The following is a 22,162-nucleotide window of genomic DNA, read 5'->3' on the forward strand; positions in this document are numbered from 1 at the left end:
TTCAAGAACTGAGGTCGCTCTCCTCCCTGCTGCCTTACATTTCTGAAATAATGACCAGGACAGACATCAATTCTGCTCATCCCCAGCCACCTATCTCTTCAAGCAATCACTGTGCCATTTTTGCCAAATATTCCATGCACAGTTATTTGATATTAGTAAAGATGATCATCTTCAATAGCTTCTAAGCATAACCAAGATTTGGTGTAGTATCAAGGAGAAGCCAGCAACTGGTTTTCCCCTACCACGTTTACCTACAGTTAGCTTTGAGCAGAGCTCTTTCCTATGAGAGATGTGCTAAAATCCTACCCAGGAAAGTCCTGAATCCAAAATATAAATTGCTGGAAATCCTGGGATATCAGACTGAATAAGTCAGCAGAAGTTGTAAATCTTGATCTATAGGATATGGAATAGCTTTTTGCAAGTATGGCAACCCAACTTCTTCCCTGCAGAGCTTTTCTCAGAAAGAGCCATCTCTAAAGATGTCTGTGCAGTTTTGGGGGGTTATTACAACAGTTCCAGAGCTCTGTACTCTCAAAAGCAGCCCATGCAACCTGAGTGTGCTACCCGCGCATATGTGAGGGTACAACACCAAACAGGTAGAGTTTAGGGCATGCATGAGATTACTGGATGGAAGTTAATTAGCACAAAATTCAGACTAAGATGTCAGGAAAAAATCCTTAGATTAAGATATCTCAGCTATGGAAGATCTGATAGACTTCCCAAAGGAAGTGGTGAAAAATTCCATTGCCTGAATCACATCAAATCAGTCTGAACAAACCTATAGGCTGTTGGGAACAATCCTGCCCTGGCATGAGAGTGGGTTGGATGACCAGAGAGGATGACCACTGATAGTTTCTGCAGCTCAGTAATCCTGAAAAAATTTGGGTGAATTTCACAAGAAAATGTGGTCACAGGACTAAGACAAGTCTTGTGGCTCCTGCTCCCACCATTGAGCAAGTGGGTTACAGCCTTCTCCGCCACATACGAGACAGCCCAGCAGGCCTTCTGCCTCTTGATCACAGTACGCTCTTCAGCGCAAGGAATGTCATTTGCTAGGTTTAGACATGCACAACCTGGCAAAAAAAGTCACAAGTGGTTTCTTATCCCTATGAGCAGTAACAATACTAAAATTTGCATGTTCTACATATGTCCAAGCACACCCAAAATTAGCATCATTTATGAATTATTCTACCCCAGTCTAGTAACTGATTAAAGCATCCCAGTACATTTTGGTTGCCTCAGCTGATGGTCCTTTCATCCTTCAGTCTTTCCTAAAAAATACAAAGCATCTTAAAGCCTAGAGATTTTATCAAGCAATTTTCATCCATGTTTTCCCTTTTCTAATATTTCTGTCAATTAACCACATAACAATTTCCAGGCAACTATTTCCATTTATAATTTTGTTGCATTAACAATACCAAAAATGGCACATTCCATAGATTCCCCTTTGATTTCAGAAGATTACAGGTTCATTCCACCAAGGGCTTCTGGAGTGACAAAACCCTTAATTTTGTTGTCTTTTCCCCCTCCTGTTGAAGTAGTGGTTTAGAAATTATGAGAATACAAGGATGCTATGCACACCACCCAGCTATCAAAAAGCAATTCAAACAACAGGCAACAGTGTTAGTAAGTCTCAGCTACTTTCTAAATAGAGAGGGGAAATAAAACATCAGGCAAAGCAGTCATTTTTGTCAATGAATCACTCCAGGAATCCAATCCAGCTACCAAGTGGTCTCTAAAATGACTAATTTTTACTTCTGTCTGTTCAGTGTTTCCAGTAAGTCACTTTCTCAGACACATCAGCACCTTTCCACAAGTCCCCGCAGTAACTTATTCCCTTCTCTCCCCACTGATGAATTTTCCAGTTTGGGGAGCTCTGGAGAGAGCCAGACAGCGTGGCCGAAGGTACCGACCTTGGCCAGAACAAGGTGCCAGATCCTTACCATGAACTAGGGACTCAGTGCTCGTACATCCAGATTAAGCACCGATATACCACCCCGGATCACCCCACCGCCTGCTAGCTCTGGTTCACGCTCCAGTCTCTCAACCTCTTATTTCAGCTGAGTCGCCAGGATGCAGCACCCACACATCCACCAAATTTCTACAATAGGTGCTCAGCTACTGCCTGGGGGACAACACCTTCTGGTGCTGGGGTCTTGCTGTAGCACCTGCAGTCTTCTGAAACTGTTACCAGTTTTTACAGCAATCTGAAAGTGCAAATTGGCTGGTTACCTCTTAGAGTTTCTCGCTTAATTATTTTTTAAATACAGACCTGGTTTTTCCCCAGTTCAGTTCCAGACCAGAGCAGCATCGTAGATCTCCTGTTTACATATTTTGGGGGTTTGTGGGGTGTTTTGGTTTTGTTAGGTTTTTTGTTTGTTTTTTTACATTTCTCAGACATCTTTGAGGAAGTCCAAGGAGTTTTGGCCACACGTTATATTTTCAAGATCAGCACTGCAAAATACTCCACTAGCATTTCACTTCCCTTGGAGGATCTGATCCAGAAAAACCAGCAGAGTATCAGCCCTAATTGTTCTTTCCTGAGGCATTAAAGCAACTGTGTCAGGGAAGACATAGCAGACAGACCATGGTCTGCCATGCTTCTTAATTGCAACTAAACCATACCTTTCAGAAAACATAAGCTGCCTAGTTATGGGTGTATATATACACCATCAGCTTGCTTCTTTTTTTTGCCTGCAGACCCCTCCCCAGAGGGTGGGAAGATCTCTAGGAGCACTTATACTTATCCCGCAGGTTATAACTATCTTGTTGGGTTAAAAGGGTTTGCTGCATCACCATACCCAACTTCAGAGTGCAATCGCAGCCCCAGCTTTGTCACTTTGTGCGGTTTCATTAGCCCTGGGAAGAAGCACCGTACCTGCTAGGGGTTCTGCAAACATACAGAGAAACCCCCAGCCATCTAATGCATACAGGCAAGTCCCCAACATTAAGAAATAGATATCTGCATAAATTAACATTTGGGGAGATTAAGTCAGCATAGAGTTCCATGTGGTCCTGATTAGGACCAGATGTGGGATTTGGTTTTTTTTTTACTGCTGGTGATCACAACAAGAGGAATTTGGCAGTGCATCTCAGAGGCAGGAGGGCTGGCAGACTCACAGCTGGGTCCTGCCCCTTCCCTGGGCCCCAGCCCTGATGGCTGCTCACCTGGTTTGGTCCCTTCCACCTCCCAACACCACAAAACACAGCCTCACAATGCTGCTATAGATTTATTCTCCTTTCAAGTCTATGCAGATTTGTACAGATAAATCAAAAGCACCAGGGCTACTGGAGACTGCAGTCCCAAAGCCTGCAGCACCTGAAGCAAGGGCACCTCCTCCAGAACATGCTCAGCATCCACAGAAGCAAAGCCCCTCTGGGAGGGCAGAGCACTGGGCAGCTCATTACACCTCCCAGCTGGGTGGCTTCCACATCTATGGGTGTCTTTAACCCTTTCCTGCCCCAGTGCCTTTTATTTACCTACCATACAGCTTGTTTTCCTCTGGCAAGACTTCCCCATGGCTTTGTATTCATAAATCATGAGGCCAGAGGGGTTCATGTTTCACAGAGGCCATGGGGCTTCAATGAATTAAGTCTTGTTTGAACTAAAGTATCTTTTTTAGCAAACCAAACAAACTTCTTGACCTGACTTGTACTGCAGCAAAATGAGCCCAGAAAGAACTCCTGGCTGCAGCGGGAAGGTATTTTGCTTGAAAAGTCAATTATAACAGCTTCCTCATGGCACTGCTGAGAGAATGGAAGCTCTGAGGAGACACCCTCATGTCAGACATTCTACTGGGTCCAAGGCTGATTTACATAAGGGCCCTTTATACCCTTCTGGCAGCCCTTAAATTGCCATCAGTGCCTTCTTGCAGTTACGGATGCTTTTCCTGGTGTCATGTTTGGCCCCACTGAGCAGTGTTTCTCCTCCTGGTCCATGGCTTCAGCAGCAGCAATGTGTATATTACCCAGATCAGATGCTCAGCTGATTTAAATTGACATAGCTCCAAAGGTGACAATACTTCACATTTATGCTTGCAGCATCTCTGCCCCCATGCCTGCCTTTAAATAAAAAAGTCAACTTCTTAATCACCAGACATGACAGATCTAATTTCCAGGGTGACATTAAACCTTATTGCTAACTGAACTCATTCTACAAGCTTCCCCAAGATCCACAGAAAATTCAGTCCTTTTCCAGAAACGCTTTTCCATTCAGACAACAACTTATTTCCAGCTCAGACAGCTCTCATGCAGGACTTCAAACACTTACTGATCAATTCTAGGGGCAGTGCTAAGTAGCCAGCTGCATGAGTGGGGCTCCCACGACTTAACTCATGCAATGTCAAACCTAAGATCAGAAATTCCGGGACTATTTGCCCCAGACCTGCGCTCTGCTAAACCAGCTATTCACTTTAGGGACATTTTAGCAGAGATTCCACTTTAAAAGATCTGTGTATTTAAAAAGACAGAAGAGTCTTCAGATGAAGGATTCCTTTGACAAAGGTCACCAGCAAACATGAGTAATCCATTATGCTGTTAAACAACTCAACATGCAGGGGTTAATCAATGCTAGCCCAAGGTCTAATCCCTCTTTCTGCTAAATAAGTCACTGAAAACAAACTCTGCCTACTAATGTTCTGGAAAGGAAGATAAATGCATACGAGGCTTGAGAAGGTTCAGTTTTCAGAGCTCTCGGTTACTATAAAGCCTGACTACTGTCAGGCTGGCCAGATGTTATTTCCATCCTCGCAAGGATATGGATTTGGGGAAGGTTGGCTGGCGCTCTGCCAGGTTACAAGAGTCAAAGTGCTGGACGACTCCTCAACCTGGGTTAGCAGGGCCATCCTGCACAGACAAAGCAAGAGGCACCATTCCCTTGGGGTTCTCTGCATATTCCAGACCCCTATTTATAGCTGTGATTTGTGCTTTTACAAGATGGTAATTTCATGCTGCTCATAAATCTTTCCCTGAAAACTGGTATTTTAGGTCAGCAAGGAGAAGCAGCCAGCAACCAAAATTGCTGAACTTCTGCAGAAACTGTACAATTGGGCCACAAACACTGAAATGCAATTAGGAGGAATCAAAGAACCTTGTGTTGTCTCTCATGTTGGAAGGGGACATGTTTGTTCCATGAGGATCAGCGGCTGCTGCCTACACATTGAGAAGGTTGTTCAGGATCTGGGAAGAGGGTGACACCATTTGCTTACCCAGAGGACACAGCTTACTGCATCAACGTACCAGCCAAGTTTGGACTGGCAAGGCACGTCACTAACTTTGTCATGAAAGCGTTCATCCCTTTTGGGTTTTTTTGCATTTCTTATACCTTTGGGATTGTGTTTTCCCCTCAAAAGGGAACAGAGACTCAGCAGAAGGTTATTTCCTTTGGCATTTAAAGATATTGGGAGGAAACTAATACCAGTTTAGGCTCTACCATGTTGGAGAGCCCACAGATACGAGTGCTAACTTGTCCTTAAGACCCTCCTGTGTCCCACTGATTTTGGGGCAGATTTGCAAAAGTCCAGTCCCTTGGAATGAATGTCCACAGAGTTACTGCAGGTCATGCCAACTTTTAACAAGCAGGTACTGCAAGCTGGGATCCTCAAGATGCAGGGTCTCAGATATTTCTTTTTCCCTGTCAACGCTTCTAACACCAATAACTACAGGAAACCCTTAGGGCTATGCCCATCCTCGCATTCGTTACACCCATGCTGTATCACTGAAGTAAAGTAGCTTTTACTCCAAATGCCTTACTGTTACATGTAAGCAGGGTTTTGTAACTAGAAGAGGTGCTCAATTCCTGAAGAAAAATGATTATGACAAACCATTTTCAAAGTTGCTTTCAATTGCAATGGCACTCCAACTTCCAAATAACTTCACTTTTCATCAAAACAGTTTTGCCTGCCTCAGATTAGCAATAAGCAACTTGCAGGATGTTTGCTGTTTGGATAAGCACCCAAAATGCTTCTTTTCTAAGCTGATATTTTTTTATGTGCCAGTGAAAATTGCAAGGTTCACAAATAGCTCCATAGTAAATTTGCAAGCTGCTGCTTTTCCCTAAGCTCTCCAGAACCATCTACAACCTGAGACACCAGCACCCAATAAAAATGTGATTACAGAGCAAAGAGTTTGTCCAACACTAAAACTCTCAAAAAACTAGCTTTAAAAAATCAAGTCTCCTTAAAGACCCTGTGCCTGACCTCTGCTTAGTTACACCCAAGTACATCAGTAGAACTACTTACAGCCAGAGCAACCCTCTTGCCCTATGAACCTCTTTGACTTCATTGAGTTTTGTCATGCAAAAAAGGCCCAGGTGCCCCAGCCTGGGATCTGAATAAGGACAGTCATTCATGGAAAGCCAGAATTGCGTTCCTGCGTGCTGGCTTCACCATCCACCCCTGCACATCTCAGGCTGTTAGCAGCAGGCAACACAGCCCCCCATTTCCCACCCTCAGCACTGGAGGATCTCGGCTGGGTGGGCCCCCCCAGAGCGTGGAAGGGAGCAGGGATCTCACCCAGCAGCTCTGTCAGACCCTTGCTGGAGCAGGAGGCAGCAAATGTGGAAAGCAGATGCGCGAGTGGAGGAAATCAGGTTTGCAGAAGGCAAGGAGAGGAAGCACAGAGCAGCCTCGGGAGCAGCACCTGTCCTGCTCCTAATAAAACGCCTTTGCAGCGGAGGCAGGCACACCACCCAGCCCGTTCTCTCCCACACCCTCCGATTTGTCTTAGCGCAGCAGGAAGCAGTCTAGCCTTAAAGATACTGAGACACATCAGCAGCGACCAGGCTGAGGACTTCCAGCAGCAAGATGTGCGTAGCTCCCGCCTGCATTGGTAGCTCACCAGAAGAGCCAAAGGAAAGAGCCTTTTGGCTGAGTCACTGACATGGGGAAGAAGCCTAAATTATTTCCCAGCCCCTCTGACCTTCTGGTGAATCAGTCACTGAAGTTCGACAGCAGTCCCTGCACTGGCTGCAAAACTATATTTTTTTTTTTTGAGAAAAAACACTGAATGCTGGATATTTTGATATGTAGTACTGTCTACCTGGTTTGCAGCACATATTTAAACCTGGCCTCTTCCTCCTCCTCCTCCCCAGCTGTGGAAGATAAATGATAAGTTTCCACAAGGTTTAGTCCCAGAGAAGCAAAGCTTGCCAACCACAAAGGAAGCAAACATATCAAAATAACTCTCAGACAGCTCTGAAAAATATCCTGTAAATCTTTCACCTGTGACTTTTCACTTGATCTACTCCAAAGCAGGATGAAAGAAAAAAAATCAGAAGGGGCTCTTTTCAGGTATGAAGAGCTGTGGTTTAGTTCATTACTAGTTCTGGTGTAGTGGAGTGCTGGTCACGGGTGCATGTGCAGTATCGTACTGAAAACTGTTCAGTCACAGCATATAAAGTTCAGGGGTTTTGGCATATTGTATAGTAGCTAAACTGTCCTAATACTAGGAACATCGCAGATGTGCTGGTTCAATCATTTCCCAATAAAGCTATATGCTGACCTCTTCAGCGCCTGCATTTTTGCATCCCCAAATGAATAACTAAAAACCTCTGAATATCTGTATTTCTCAAGTCTGTAGTTTAAGCATGGATTGAGCAAATTCCTCAGACAGGTTGGAAACATATTTATGAAAATATCAGTCTGGAGTCCACTGTAAAATCATTATCCCCCACACAAATCCCCATGGCGTAAGTAAAGCCAGACAAGCCCAGTTGCTGCTCTGTGTTCCCCTTGCTACAGTCCGGCTTCTCCCGGACCCTTACAGGAGGGGATGCCAGCCTCCCAGGGTACTGTTTGAAACCCCAAGAGCAACCCCCAACCCCAACAGTGACCCACTTTTTGCTACATTTGCTTCCTGTGGTTCATGCTCTCACATGCAACACAATCCCCATGGGACATGACAAAACTCTAGCCAGTGGCTGTTTTATTTACTGCCAGCTGCAACTTCTCCTCCGAGTGCTGCAGCATCTGGTACATCAAGCCCGATAAGCTGTATACATGTCTTCCTTATCATCCTGCTCTGGCTTTCCATTTACTGAAGTCCCACGAAGACAGCAGCACAGAAGGAATCCTATCTTGCAATATACAGTTTGGCCTTTGGAGACTCTGAGCATCTTGGTTCACTACAGATGTTTGGCATGTGGCAGCACAAGTATCATTTAATAGCAGGACTGAGATCAACGTTTGCTGCTAAAAATGTCAGTTACGTGTAACTGAAGTTAATTCGCATGCAGATCCTCCCAAAGCAAGACAAAGATGGTGATTTGTGCACAAAACTGAGCTTTGCCAAGAATTATGCATACAACAGAGCAGAATCAGCATTTTCCACAACAGCAGCAGCATCACAAGAACCAAGAGCAAGTTTGAGGTGAGGTTTAGGCCATTTGCACAAAACCCCAGGGGCAGATTATTTGCAGAATTTATCCCAGCAGCTCTGAAAGAGTGGCGTGCAATGAGAGCACTGGCATTAGAGAAACCACTGAAGAGAAGAGGGCAGCTCACCGAGTGATGAACTCGGGGACCCCGCAAGCATTGCCTCCAGGAGAGCTACTGAGGTAGAAGCACTACATGTCCATGCAGCCCAGAAGAGCCTCTCCTTTTCCTTGATTTATCACCTTCCTGGCACTTCAGTTGGAAGCAGGGTGTGCAAACAAGAGCACTTGAGCCATTGTGGCCATCACAACCCTCTCCTTGGGGGTCTCCCCCCAGCAAGGACCTCTCCCCTTCCCTCGCAAGGCTCTACCACACTGCCCCAGGACCAAGCATCAGCAGCATCATCTCTCCTGCGCAGTAAAGGTCATACAATATAAACAGCATGTTTTCATCCTTGTGCTTAAGCCAAATGGCAATTAACTGTACAGGGTTATTCATCCCTTTGCTGGCTAGGCTACGATACGGAGTTAACATTATTAGTTTAAACAGGGGCTTCGTTGTTTCCCAAATGCTTTGTTGGCATCAATAGCCCTGGGGATGAGGAAAAGAGCTGCGCTCTGTAGCCATCACTCCCATCTCTTCCAAAGCACAGTAATACGAAGAGGAGATAATCTATGGGCTTTGTTAGAAAAAGGAGAGGCTGCAAAACTCCAGCTTTCTAGGGCTTTTGATAATTCTATGAGCATCCCTACCAAAACACCACCCTGAAGCTGTCGAATGGCCCTTCCTAGACACAACATCCCTCTTGGGCACTCACCATTCGTTTCCTTCAGAGAGCAAGAGGCATCGCTCCAGTGTGTCCCCTGCCCCTTCCCCAGGTCCAGCTGTCACGGTGACTGCGCCAGCTTTTGGGGGCCTTAGAGGGAACTACTTCCAGCATGTACTTCAGAGGAGTCACCAGTTCATAAACAGCGGTTTGCCAGCAGTACAGAAAACCCATGCCAAATATTACTGCCACAGACCTTGAAGTAAATAAAAGTTTATTGCCACCATGTCATGGGTTCGCCTCATTACACCGCAATCTTCTTTCCAGCTCACTGTATTTACCTGCATAAACTGGAACTAGTATGGAAAAAATCTTGGTATTCAGAGGTGAGAGACAAGACTAGTGCTGCGCTTCAGGGAAAGGTGGAAAGAGGAGGAAAGTGCCATCACAAATGTTTTTCTCCTCAGCCTACACCAATCCTGGATGCAAGTTTGGAAATTCAGGTTACATTGGTTCTAGCGAACAGGCAGCATGAACATGCACATGTGCAAAAGCAATGTATTTCTATTTTACATCCAGGGAAGAGTTAAATATGATCATTTTCAGGATATTTAGTAAGGTTAACTGAAAATAAACCTCTTGCAAGAAAAAGAACAGCACAGTATATCAGCCGCCTCCTAAAGCCAGAAGGAATTCGGCTCTTACTACGTTCATCACTTACTCTGTCCAGAGGTTTGACGACAGCGCAGTTACAACTGACAACGCACACGGTGTGAAGAACCAGGGCCAAGGCTCGATCCCACTCTGTGGGATACAGGCCACAATCTTAGCTGCTGACTTCCAAAATTAGCCAAGCTATTTGCATTTCTCATACATACCATGGCTTTCTTTTGACGCAAGAAGAGAAAGAGGGATTTCTCCTTGCCAAACACATCTTGCAGTGAGAAGACATCATAATGAGTCTGCCAGCCCTTCCATGCAGAAGATATCATATGGAAAAAGCTACAGTCCTTGAGACTGTTGGACAAACCTTACTTTTTCCCCCTTGTTAGACTTGAGATGGACATGGGGAACAGCTGGGATGTTGTTTTAAACAAGAGCAACCAATTTAATGAAATGTGAAATTTATGAGCTGGTCAGCCTTAGGAATAATTAAGTTCAGGGACCCTCTGGGGTCCAGAGAGTTTCTCAGTAATGGAAAATCAGTTGTCTTCCTCTAGGATCTATAGGCTGCAATGAAGAAACCCGTAACCCCTTTGGGTAGCCCAGGGACTGATGTACCACAACTGGCATCACAATACAGAAGTGAAATCCCAGTTGTGACCTGGAATAGCAAACTCCCAGCACTTCCACTACACTACACAGCTGGCTTTTTCATTTCTTCTGTGCTTTTGTTTCCTTAACTGCCTCCAGCGATGTGAGCCTAGAGTTTTGTGAATCAAAGCTGCAGCAGGAGCTCCGAGTCCAATTTTGACTCAAAGCATGTAAATCCACTAGCAAAATTGCACGTGTGGACGCACCAGCAAACGGGGAGGGAAGAAGCTGGGGAACTGAGGATGGGAAAGGCCAGAATGTGCATCCAGGGCTACAGGAATGCAAGAGGAGAATAAAACACACATTTCTTTTGTACTCCTTTCAGTTAAGTGGTTGGGTTTGCCCATTTTTCACATGGGTGAACAAACTGCAATATTCTGTAGCAGGAATGGATCTATGATAGGAAAAGTTGCCATGTTTGGGCTGCACCGCAGCTGTCGGAGGCCACAGCAGAGCACGAGCGTGGGATGAGCAGGGGTAGCAGTCCCTCACCACTGCCAGCGGAGAACAGCCCTCCCTTACGGCACTCCTCCAGACACTAATTTGCAGAAGAAATAAATATATCCCACAGATCAGGGCAGCAAAGATCACAGTTCAATGCTACACTGAGCATGCACATGTATGAGCGCCAGAACCTCCCTGAGTATTCCTCCAAAGTAAAATAACAGCAAAGCAAAACAATAACTGTAATAAACACAGCAGCTTCCAAAAGGGACAGATTTAGCCAGTCCCAGATAATGGAATATCTGGTGCTCGCAGCGCTGTTCTCTTCACTTATCCGCCTAAGCACCAGATAACACTGTGCAAAACCTATCCCTAACATCTGGCATTGCACAGTATCCAACCACCTCACCACAGAATGGATCCACCACCTCCTGGGGTGTTTCCAGCACCTCCACAACACAATTGCACCTCGCTGGGTCCTGCGCAGAACCGCAAACAGCAGAATATTTTGCAGGAGCAACCAGCCCTCACATCATGTTCCCAGCTCCAAGGGGAAGCCTAAAACCCAAGCAACTTCCAAAGCCATAGATTGAAACGGCAATTCAAAGCAAGGAGAGTGGCCCAGGAGCTGCTGGGCCAAACCTGGCCCCCAGAAGGGCTGGGCAGCCATCAGGCCAAGCAGAGCAAGGGGATCGCTGTGGCTCCGCTGGCTCCAGGGCAGGGGCTGCCTTTCCCTGGCCTGCTGCGTGCACCTGGACGGAGCCCTTCACCATTAGCCTGGTAACATCAGTGGCCCTTGGACAAGGAGGATTGGGGCAGCCCTGCCACAGCCTGCCCCTTCTGCAAACGCTGCCTCCAGCCCCAGCTGCAGGGCTCTCGCAGGGAGGGGGGCAGCTCCTTCAGAGGCATCTGCGGTCCAAGAGCAGCTCAGCCACTCTTGCCATCACGGGAGAACAGAGGTTTTTCCTCTTCTCCCTCAGAAAGGTCCCGCAAATCTTTAATAAATCAATCACATAGTACCTTTGCAAAAAAACTTAATACCTGGCATTAGGAAGGAGCTGCCAAGATACTCTTATTTTTGAGACAGAAAACAGTCTTCTCAGAAATCCCAGTGTAGTAAATTAATCCCAGGAGGTAACAGACTGAGCTTTTGCTACTGTAAATAGACTTTTTCATTATTCTGGAGCATTTTGAGGCCAAAAGACCGTCCCAACATATTGGAAAGTGTAAGTAACTGTCTCACTCCTCTGCAGAAGAGGAACATTAAACAAGCAGAGCAAGACAGATTGATTAGTTCTTCCATTTAGCTGGCAGGGTCTAAAGAGTGACTGTTGTTGCTGCTTTTACTTCTCTTGCTGGGGAGGGAAGACACACACCCCAAAGCCCCCGACACGTGGTGGAAAGAGCTGGCACTGGGAGAACAGAGGTCCAGGTCCATGTTCTCGACAGCTTCAGGGATGTCAGACACGGGGCTGGTAACCACCACCGTGAGCTGATGAGCTGCCCCAGTGGGTTTTTTCCTTCTCAGCTACAGACACCGTTCCCTCTTGGCTGGACTCTACAAGGTGACACTTATGCAAGCTGTGATGGAAACTACCAAAACCCTACTCATACTTTTTCTTTTCTTGTTTTGAATATAGGAAGCGCATGTGCCTCCTGCCTTGCAGCAGGGTGATGCCACATAGTTTGTCATAGGCAGGAAGGTAGTCGGGAGAACTTTAAGCTCTCTGCTCCATTGAACTCAGCAGCAGTGAGTAACATGCAGCATAATAAGCATCCCCACGTCTGGTCTCCTGTGCAGCAAATGTGCATTTAGGAGACAGCTTGCTGCATTGAGATGAAAGTTTAGTCTCTATAACATCTTTTTGGCTTGCTCGCTCCCTCCCCTTCCTTAAATTATGCTATGGAGATACCAAACAACTGATAGAAAATTATGGAAAATATTAAAGAATTATTTAATCATGCAATCAGAGTAAGAAGCTATGCAAAATTGGTAATGGTTAATGAAGACTGACTGTGAAGCTGCTCAATAGGAAAGTATGAGCTCAAGAGCCATGAGGCTATAAGCAATCTATAAAGCCAAGAGGGAAAGGAATATTGCAGGGCAGTGGACCAGCCTGGCTGGGCAAGGGGAGCAGCATGGTGTGACTTCAGATGTACTTCATGAGTCAAGACATGATCCCAAAGCCTTTATTTGAAAAAAACATTAGCTCAGTGAAAAATACAAAATCTGCAATTCCCATCTTACAGGTGATTGGAAGCAGAGAAAGACAGAAGGCCAAAAGGCAAGACTGTATCCTGAATAGGATTTTGGATCAAAAGCAGCCCTTCCTTTCACCTTCCCTCCCTGCTCCTGGGCAAGGCAAAACATTTCCCTCTCCCCACCCTGGGGGGACCTGATGTCCTGCACCAGGAAACAGCCCCCACTTCTCCAAGCATCACCCCCACGTCATTACCACTGCCTCCCTGCACCACACGCACACACAACCGGCCACCCCAGCTCTGCACACACTAAAAAAGCCAAACAATTGCCAGACCTCCAACTTGGGTGAGTTGGCTGGAGGGGGCCAGACCCCAGCAGGGCAGGCTCGTCACCCTGTTTTACCAGGGCAAGGGGTCCAGCAGAGCCCCGGGGGTTTGAATCTGCAAGCCCCAGCACTGGCCCAGCAGCCACACCCCCACGGGGCCCCTGACAGCCAGCAGCTGTACCCCACACAAGAGCTCAATTTCCACCTATTTAGCAGTACTGCAGAAAGTGCTTTCAAACTGCATATTTTCCACCAACTTCACATTTCACCCCACAGCTTCTCAATTAATTTCCCCAGGCTTTTAGCACCATTTTCAAGGGCCTGTTTGGCAAACGATGTCAGGCAGACTGCAAGTAATGTCACCTTATTCCCTTTCCCTAGTATTTGTACTGACATCCTTTGCACAAAGCAGCGCTGATCTCTCCATCCCCAGCTCCCTGGTTCTCTAGCAGATGCCCAGCTACCTCCCTGTGCCATCCCAGGGACTGGGAGGACTCTCTCCCTCACTATCCCATCTTTTTCTCCATCCATCCTCAAAACCTGCTTTTACTTGCAGTCTGCAGAGGGATACTGAGTGAGAATCACCAAGTAGAAGAGATGAGCTTTGCTTTCATCTGGGCAAAGAGGAGAAACATCTCATACATCAAGCACAAAGAAGAGTAGCAGATTTGACTGAGAATGTCTGCATTGCTGCAACCACAGTGTGAACAGCACATTAGTGCACCTTAATGTGCATTTACAAGCAGCATGAACTACTGAGGGTTTCTCACCTGCACAGAAATGGAAGCACCTGAAGACACCTAACAAGCATTTGGGGAGAAACCTGGAACTATCAGCTTTGCAGTTTGCAAAACTCAGGTCATCTTCAAGGAGCAGCTGGCAATTATTGCTAATAGCTGGAACTAATTCATCATTGATTGGGAACACAAGAGACAGTTGAGAAGAAAGCAAACCAGTCCTCCAAGTGCACCTCAGCACCAGCAGAGCTACAGAACCCCAACCCTCCTCCTCGTTAATTCAGAACTACATATCTTAATTGCTCATAAAGTTATTTACTTTTAGCAGCACTGCAAGAGGATGCTGGTTCACATTTTCCTGGGACAATTTTTTCAGCTTCAATCACTGCGTCATGTTAGAGCTGCTAAACCCTTGTCTGCAAATAATTAGAAGCAGTAATTTTGGATTATCTGTAATTAATGAGGAAGAAGACATGGTGCCTCCAGTCTCTGGAATGCTATTCTGTGGTTATGTCACAAATTAATTTCTAATTTTTTAGGCTGAAAACTGTCTCCTCCCCTCATGAGTATCACCCACTGCTCCTCAAGGGTTCAGCTGGACCTAAGCAACCTGCATCAACTTTCAAGCTAAGGCTACAAATAAGTTCTCACTATTTAAGGTCCCCACTCACAAGCTTACAAGCATTGCATGTTTATGCTGACTAGAAATCCAATTTTGCTACCAGCAGTCAATGGGAGTTTTCCCATTGACAAAGGTATAATAATTTTCCCATCAGCTTCAGTGGGAAGCATGCATAGCTCCGTGGTTTCCCTTCCCAGGGATCCCAGCCAGCTGTCATTTGGTTTCAATTTAAATGGATTCACACCCCTTGACTTTAATGTGGCTTTGAAATTCAGGTTCAAGTGAATCAAACTAAGCTGTAAGCAATAAATATCACAAACCAAGATGTTTTGCCTTCTTTCCTATCAGCATTAAGCAAAGCAGAAAAACCCAGTCATTGGAAAGTCCATTATTGTATTTGTAAAGCTACTACTCATTCACAGGAATAGTTCTTGCCCTCTAATTAAATCCCACTTCAGCAGAAGTTAAAGCTTCCCTGCTAACAGCAGCCTGCGCTCTCCGAGCAGGGTCAGAAGAAACGCACCTCTCCAAAAGCCAACGTGTCCTCAGCCCTTTAGGTTACAAGGTCATAGGACAAGGGAGTGCCTTTTGGCTTTATATTTTACATTCTGTGCAAAATAACGTACCAGTCTATTGCTGGGGTGTTACTATAATACATATATGTTGCTTTCACATAAGCACACCAAAATGACTGTGTCTTTCATACCAAGAACACACACATAAATAGCGCTTCCCCCCATCGACATCCCCCTCTCACTCTATAGACGTGTGCCTGTAATTTCTAGATCACCCAGTAGCAGACTTGCTCTGATTCAAGCCATAATATTCAACCAGCTGTTTCTACAGGACCACTCAGGAATTTTAGCCTGTCATTACCCACAACTTTCAACCTGGCCCACATCAAAAGCACACAGGCTTTTTTTAGATCAATGCATGAGGAATATATTAAATCTCCAGAAGAAAGAGAATCCCCCCTTTGCCTTCATTCCCAGGAGGGAAGCCCTCCCCAGGCAGAGCTCCCCAACTGCCCGCAGCACCCTCTGCACCAGGAGCTGGTCCCCCCAGACAGAGAGGAACATTTCCCACCTTTGGTGCTTAGCTGAGAATCAGCATCTTGAAGGGGCTTCCTGAGGACAACAGGCATGAAAAAAAATTCGATGTCCTTCGGCAGCATCATAGGAGCAGTTACCTGGTCCGCCTGTCCTCCAGCTCAGCCCTGCCTGCCCCAGCACCACCCCAGGCAGAGCAGAGAGGAGGGGGAGGCTACCTGGGGGCTCCTAATAAAGCACACTCCTGCTTTGCTCAATCACCCAGAACTGGGCTCAGCTGGCAGCTCAGCTGTTAATAATGTGAAACTTCGACCTCCTGCTGCTTTTTCCCTAAGCTTGGCTATTGCAAGGTGTTTCCTGTAAATCTTTCCCTCTTGTCCTACAACCCTTCTCCCCTGGCAGAGGTAAAAGCCCTGCCAGAGCAGGGCTTGCAGAGCAGCCCCGTGCAGAGCCCCGACCTCCGCCAGCAGGACAGGATAACGTGCTGTGGGATTTGTCCCGATTGCCCTAGAGCGGGCAAGCAGATGCTTTGCTGCAGATCTCTTGATGGGAAATAAAAAGGACTGCTCCCACCAAGGCACTGCAGTGCTGCGAGAGCAGAGGTGTCAGCCGCCGCTTTCCTGGCTAATTCCCACATCAGGGATGCGCCTTCTGCAGACACGAATTCCCACTGCGGTGTAAATGAATGCAGAATTGCGTTTTACTTCCAACCAACTGATGGCAACTCTTCCTCTCTAACATCATATGTATAATTCATCATACAGTGACATTTCAGGGCAGATCAACTCCGTAGCTGCTACAGTGTCACAGCTTTACAGGTTCAAGAAGTGTCTGTTCCTTTGCATTTCCCTTCCCTTCCCAGCTGCCATGTTTCAGCATTCAGCCATTTCACCGTGCATCATTAAGCCCCCGCTACACTGCAGCCCAAAGATGGCTGCACGTCACAATGCCAAAAAAATCCCTTTGTGTAGTCAGCTCGTAGTTCTTGTAAAGCACCGAGAGGCTGGGGGAAAGGCACCGTCGTAAATCAACGTTCGGTTGGAGATTTGTGCGGCAATTACAAAACCAGGTCCCAGGTTAATGGATAAAACGATATATGCGCTGTAATAAACCAACAGATTGCAGACTGCGCAATTTTCCATTTGTATTTACAACCCTGCGATGTCCCTTGGCATCAGAGCTCAGATCGGGACAGAAACCAGAGATATGCTTCGAGCGGGACGATGTATTTACGTCCTGCCCTAATGGACATTTGCCCACATGTAGGACAACATCTGCGTGGATCTGCAGTGTTCGGGGGTCACCCCCGTTTGTTGCGCGTCAGTGTGTTTAACTCACCGACGCAGTGAATACGGGGATTTAGGAACCACCCCGACCCCCCCTCGCTCTCTCGCAGAAGCAGCCCTGGGCACAAAGCTGCCCCCTGAGCCTGCGCTTGTGCATGTGAAACAATTTTTTTCCTTGCACCTGCCTCGAGTGCCGGCTGGTTTTTCTAGGTCGGTGTTGGGAAACCAGCCGTGCCGTGGAAGTGTGGAAAACATGAGCCTTGGCACAAAGAGTCCGCTCGCTCTCCTTTATTTTCCCTTCTCCCTGGCTGACGTATAATCCTGTACCTAAGCACACGCACCTCAGCGCCTGGTTTGTTTGGGGCAGGTGTTTCCCATCCCTCCACGTGGGAAGCGGGACCCTCATGCAGCACCAACTGCGTGTGGGAGCACGGAAAACAGGCATGGGAACCAGCTGCAAAAATCCCACTTTGGGGCTGGCTCCAGTTTACGGGCCAGGCTCCATATGTTCAGTCATTCTCTTAATCTCCAAGCCATTTGTACTCGTCAGGTGCCGCAATGAGTTCCTGATCAAAGCCCTGACCCGCCGGTCAGTGGCTGCATCTGAAATTTCCTGCCACCACAATCACGTTTCAGCTGCCTGCTGCTCCCTCCAGGGCTACAAATGAGATAAGAGAGAATACATGTTGATCTAGCAGTAAATGGAATTGTTTAAGTCAAAACTTGAAGCTCTCTTGCAGGAACGGCGCTAGAATTTGATCACTGGTGACTAAAAAAAAGTGTGAGAAGCAACTCTTCATGTTCCCTCCTGTACAGCACAAGGGATGAGAGCTTGGTTGTCAAAAAGCTTTTTGTGGAGTTGCACCCTTAGGAAAATAGCTGGCCACTGCCCCCAAGCCTTAGCTTGATTCCTACCAGCTTTGCCTATCACGGAGGGGACGGACTGGATTTACTTTTGGAGACATGACATATGACTTACTGCAGAGGGACAAAACACGTCTCTGTCGCAAACCAAACCTCACCGATGAGCGGTGAGGAACCCAGGAGCCTCGCTGCCCGGGGTACGTCAGGCTTTAAGTGTTCTGTGAGCCCGCACTGAAGAAATCCCAGCTTCAGGAGATGAAGGGAACACCCGTCAGCACGCACGGGGAGAGGATGCCAGGGATCGGACCCCACCACGGAGCAGGGCTTGGCCGCCTGGCTGGATGAGCTATGCCACGGTGTGGGCAGAAAGAAAGAGGCTTCTTTCCTGTAAAAACACCCATCACACCTTCCAGTTGCTCTGGCAAGTGCTAAGCAGAGGATTTGATTGCTGGTACCCAAACCCTGCAGAGAGATGTGCTTATAAACAAGCTGATGTTTGTACTTGTTTTGCTCTGCCACGCTTGGAGCCGAATCCACCGTGTCTCTCCAGCACAATAGTTTATTATTAATTTATTAATAAAAAGAATGGAGGGAAAATAACTCTCCGAGGAGAGGTAGAAACTTTAATTTAGCAGCTAAAGGCTTGGCTGCGCCAGCTGGAAATTCCTGGAGTTATGAACATGAGGTAATTCTGACGTAGGTGAGATGTGAAGGTGGAGCATGTCCTCGGAGAAGGGTTCAGAGCCTCCCTGGCACCTCGGGCTGCACCTCCCGCTCTGCCGCAGCCACATCAAGTGCTGCGATGGTTGCGTCCCCCCACACCCCACCCGCCCCCGTCTCCCCCAGGAGCTCCCATCGGACAGACGCCTGGCTCTTTCCTGCCGGAGCTCAGCCCTCCAGCCTGGAGAGCCAGGAGAAGTCACCCTGGAAGAGGGAGACCAGCGCGAAGGCTCCAGCCCTGCTGTTCGCTGTCGCAAAGGCAGGTGTGTGTCCTCTCCAGGACTGGGGCATGAAGGTCACTCATCAGCTTTTATACTTTTATTTGGAAACGGGACAAAGCTCCGGAGTAATTATGATTTGTGCTGTAGCAGCACACACAAGAGAACAGCCTCGTGGTCAAAGGCTTAGATCTGGATTTCATTCTCAGCTCTGCCACATGTTCCTTGCGTGACCTCTGTCAAGCTGTTTAATTGCTCCGTGCCTGGGCTGTTTGGCTGCAAATGAGCGAATGGTTCTTTTCCACCACTCCTTATCTCACTTATCTAACTCACATCTAATTTTGGTCCAGCAGCTCGCTCTAACTGTGCACTGTGGGTCCGCAAGGAATCCTCCAATTTCCCTTCATAAAGGAGACGAGCAGGTGAATCCCCTGCAGATGAGGAACTTCCCTCGCTGAAGCAGCACAGCTTGTTCAGCCCAGCAGACCGGAGCAGAGGAGATACACCCGGGGACCGGGGCAGTGCTGCGAACCGAGCATCGCAGCCCGTGCCACTGCCCCAAACCCGACTGCTGCGGCTGCTGGCTGAAGGGAGTCGGGGGATACGCACGTACCCCCCGGGAATAAACGGTGGGGAAAACTGGCGCTCTCAGAGGGGGAACAGCAGTAGGAGCAGACAAAGGAACGTTTTATTTTTATTACTGTATTTTAGTCCAGTGAGCTATCAGCAAAGATCACACACAGTTATGTCCAAAGACCATGGCAGAGTTTATACACCCTGGCCAAATATATAGCCGTGTACATATGTACACAGATTTGCAGAGGGTGGTGCACTCTGCAGCACGGCATGATTCAAGAGAGGTTTAAGAGGGGCTGGTGGATCACAAGGGACCTATAGTGGGCTCCTGGCCTCAGAGGCCTCCAGCTGCTGAGCCATATATATATACACCGTTCCCAATTCTGCATCATTGCATGGCACTGTGTATCGAGCAGCTGACCTTCCAAACCCACCCAGGACCGTAGCCTTGCGGTGCACAGCAAGCACGCAGCACCACTCCACTGCAGTTAAAATCCACAGCTTCCCTGTCTCTGCTGAGCTGTTTTTTCCATTTACCACAAAACCATCTCTTTTTTTATTTTAACTTTAATATAATAAGCTTTAAGAACACCGTGTCTTAGACTGGGTTCAGCATTTGAACGGGACCTTGTGGTACTATTGGTTTTAATCAGAGTTTCAGTAATAACGTTTTTCTTTCTCCGACTGTTCCTTTGTTAAGCTGCTGCTTCTCCACTTTCCAAATTGTGGAAGGTACTGGTGAACAGAGCACTGTGGAGAAAAAAATATGACATAACCATCTTTCTGGAAGGCTCCTGTGTTCTCAGACAGATGCTGTTCCAGGTTGTGTACAGCAGCCTGCAAGCGGCCGGTCTGATGTTAGATATGGAGTGATCTGTCTGTGTCCCCCCCCCACGAATAATCACAGGTTAAACACCCAGATCTGCACAATGAAGCACAATGGCAGAGAGTTTTACAGAGTTCTTTTAGGAAACCTAGGCTTGCAAGCAGGATTCCTCTCTCTTTGGTGTGACCAAAAGATAACCACGGTCCCCACAAACGCCCCCCCGCCCTGAAGCCCATGCCCAGCTCACATCGCTGCTCGGAAGAGGAAGATGCAGCCAGAGCTGGTGCTTCCTCAGTGCAGATGAGATTTCCATTTTATACTTCAGCAAGCAAATGTCATTCCTGCTCATTTCAATTGGGGAGCAGCTAAATAAGAAGTAGCTCAAGTGAGGGTAATTGCTGGCTGGCAAATAGAGGAGGCAGAACTATTCCAGCAGACAGTGCATTTGTAAATTGAGCCCCTCATGGTTATTATATGACGATTTTACGTGAACTTTCCATTTTCAGCAGGGTTTCTTCTAAAACTTTGGTAAAACTTCCCCAGCAGAAGTTCTGAGCACACCTTGCCTTCAGAGCAAGGCTGAGCCGAGGGCTGGCAGCAGGTCTGCCCGCGGGCTCTGAGCACCGGCACTCCGGCCATGAGCTCCACGGGCAGGAGCTGCCGAACCCGAATACAGTCCTCTTCTCCAGAAAACCCTGGTGACAATGGGAGCTGGTCCTCTGGCTTTGCTGAGCTCTGGATCAGGTCCTGGCTTTGAAACGGAGGGTGCAGCTGGCCTGATCCAAGCTGCAGTTTTGTGAGCTGACAGAGGGAGAAGAGCATCCAATTCTCAAGGAAATAAAAACCAAGTAAAGCTTAAACAACAGCTTTGGGACCAGGCTCAGGTTTTTGTCTCCAAGAATACCTACTGGCTTGCAGAGCAACCTGGCAGCTTTCCTCCTCTGTATAACATGCAGCTTGGAAGATGACAGCAGTGATAACATGGGATTCCTCAGCGGATATCGAGTGCCAGCTAGAGAGCAGTATCCATCCCCTGCGACAGCTCTCGGAGTGAGCGGGACAAATGCAAATCACATCCAGTTTTGTGGCTGCAACTCCTGTGTAGTCTGCCAGCCGGAGCTGGCATCGCGCTGTAATCTATTGAGCAAAGTGCCTCAGACAGTGGTAGACCAGGACTCAGCATGGGAGAATCATTTTCGAAACGAGTTATGTGTTACGTTATCCTCGCTTGTTCATAACCAGCTTAAGGAAAAGAGCTGCCTGAAATTAGATGTAACAAAGCAGCACCGGTTTGCCTGTTTTGTATTGCAGTGGGAAGCGTGATTTCTTTCTAGCCCAGAGAGAAGCTAAAATAGAGAGGCAGTTTGAGCTGATGTAAACCCCATCAGAAAAAAATCCCCTGTCGCAGGGTCTGCAGTGGATCTGAAAAGGTTGGATCCAGCTGGCCTCTTCCCAGAGCAGGAATTCCTGGATTTGGGATCGATGGGAGTCAGAAGTGGGGTCACCAGCCACTTCCACTGTGCTCAGTGCCAAGCGGTCCCAGTGAGATGCTGGCAGGGGATGAAGGATGCTTGTTTCCTTTAGCAATTTTAATTGCATTTTAGACATTTCTCAGAGACTCAGCGTTCAGAGAGCACCTCTTAGCATTTCAAACGCCCAGACAAACAAATTATTTAGGGCAGCTACCCAAATGGCAAGCCTCTGGGTGCTAGTCTGCCGGCCACGAGAGCATGCTGATGTTAAGAATTGATTTAACTACAAAACAGGGGATGAGAAACAGGAAAAATCCCTACCCCAGGCGTAAACCCCGTGCGTGGCTAAGCTGGAATTTGCTCCCAGG

Source organism: Grus americana, chromosome 20 (genome assembly GCF_028858705.1).
Source record: "Grus americana isolate bGruAme1 chromosome 20, bGruAme1.mat, whole genome shotgun sequence".
Taxonomy (NCBI): Eukaryota; Metazoa; Chordata; class Aves; order Gruiformes; family Gruidae; genus Grus; species Grus americana.